Source organism: Sinocyclocheilus anshuiensis, unplaced genomic scaffold (genome assembly GCF_001515605.1).
Source record: "Sinocyclocheilus anshuiensis isolate Anshui unplaced genomic scaffold, SAMN03320099.WGS_v1.1 scaffold733, whole genome shotgun sequence".
Classification (NCBI taxonomy): Eukaryota; Metazoa; Chordata; class Actinopteri; order Cypriniformes; family Cyprinidae; genus Sinocyclocheilus; species Sinocyclocheilus anshuiensis.
In genome coordinates this window covers 408090-409782 of record NW_015539923.1, presented here as the reverse complement: position 1 = coordinate 409782, position 1693 = coordinate 408090, and the positions used below count along the sequence as shown (strand labels likewise).

At 41.8% G+C, this 1693-nt stretch overlaps 1 protein-coding gene across 1 annotated transcript in view; it reads right to left on the bottom strand.

Annotated features, from left to right (window-relative positions):
• The window catches only part of LOC107686585 (SH3 and multiple ankyrin repeat domains protein 3-like), a 285917-nt gene that overhangs the window by 42275 nt on the left and 241949 nt on the right, over positions 1–1693 (bottom strand). The gene's annotated exons all lie outside the window — the stretch shown is intronic.

Below are 1693 nucleotides of genomic sequence, written 5' to 3'. Positions count from 1 at the left end.
CCCCCCCCCGGACGAGCAAGCATAGGCACGTGCCTAGAATGCCTATGCGTAAATCCGGCCCTGTACACAGAGCACATGACAAATGCAAACCACACACTTTCTCTCAGTGCCTCTTAGTGAAGTACTTGTTCCCCCTGCTCTTGTAGTGTAATCCATGATGAAAGTGTTGCTTGATGGTCTACAAGGCCAACTGACACTTCACTAAGCTCCGCCCCTTCAGTTACTGTTGCTCACTTACAGAACATCCCATAGGAATGAACTGGAGATTTCCATGAATAGAATTCAAATTATTTTAATGTAGAATTTACAGAGAAGAAACCCATTTCAGTATAAAAACCCAGCAGATGGCAACAGTTGCCAATGCATGATTGGTCAGTAACATTTTTAAAGGTGTCCTATTATGTCCTTTATGAAGCCTTGCTTTGTTTTTTGGGGTGTACTACAATAGGTTTTCATGCTTGATTGTTCCAACATATTTATTTTTCACATATTTTACATGATTGTAGAACCACTATTTCCAGTCTGTCTAAAAAAAAACACCCTGTTTAGTTCCGGTTTCGATGAAACCCCTCCTTCTGAAATATGAAATGTGCTCTGATTGGTTAGCTGTCCTAATGTGTTGTGATTGGCAAATCACTTAAGAGTGTGTTCCAGAAATGACACGTTCCTTACCATAAGAGTTTAATCTGCTCAGCTGTAAATATGAATGATGCCGTCAATTTTGACATTCCAATTTGAGTCCAATCCAGTGGTATGTTTTTTTCTTTACAGTCTATGGTCTCTAGCACAGCTCAACCAGGCCTCGCCCCCTTTTTTTTTTGCATATTCCGTGGGCGGGAATTATTTAAATGACTGACATTCCCCGGGTCTCCATTACAGATTTGCGCAAAACTTTTCAATATTTTATAAATGTCAATAAAAAACATTGCGAATTGATGTTTCCATTAACCGATGTTATGCAACTAAAACATAATTTTTTCCTCTTGCAACAAGCCATGGCGACGGATGTTGGTATAGGTTTACATATAGTGCAGCCACCGCACTAGCCATTATTTCTAATCGAATGAGATGAAGACATGTATCTTTAGCAAAGCAGCATGGAGAGCCGCTTCTGGGACACTTCTGAAACATGCCGCGGCGGGGCTGGTATAAACACAAGCATTGACTAGAGTGGGTGCGATCAACTCCGGTGGCCGTGTCAAAGCCGTAATGCAGTGTAAATGAGGGGTTATACAAGCATTAATGGCAAGGAAAGCCCTTTATACTTGAGTGGCCACGCATGAGGTGTTTTCAGTTATAGTACATTAAACAATGATCATGCAACTTTTACGTATGCCTGTTTCCATTGCAGTTTTGCAATATATTTTGCATTGCCTGAAAAACCACCTCATGCAAGTGTAAAAACTTTTTTGCGATATATGGGAGATTTTGCGAAATTGACGTGTTTCCATTAGGCATATTTTCAAGTGGCAATTTTAATTTGCGCAATTTGAAGGGTAATGGAAACGTGGCTATTGTGATTCCCTTTCATGGGAACTTCGAACTGCGTCTTCTAGGGGTCGCTATGGGGAACGCCTCGTCGTGACCCGTGTCTGAAGCATACATTGAAAAAACACCAACTCGTTGGCCGGCGACAGCCATGACGTCACTACCGGTGCGACTATAGTATAAATAGGCGCCGGGAGCACACATC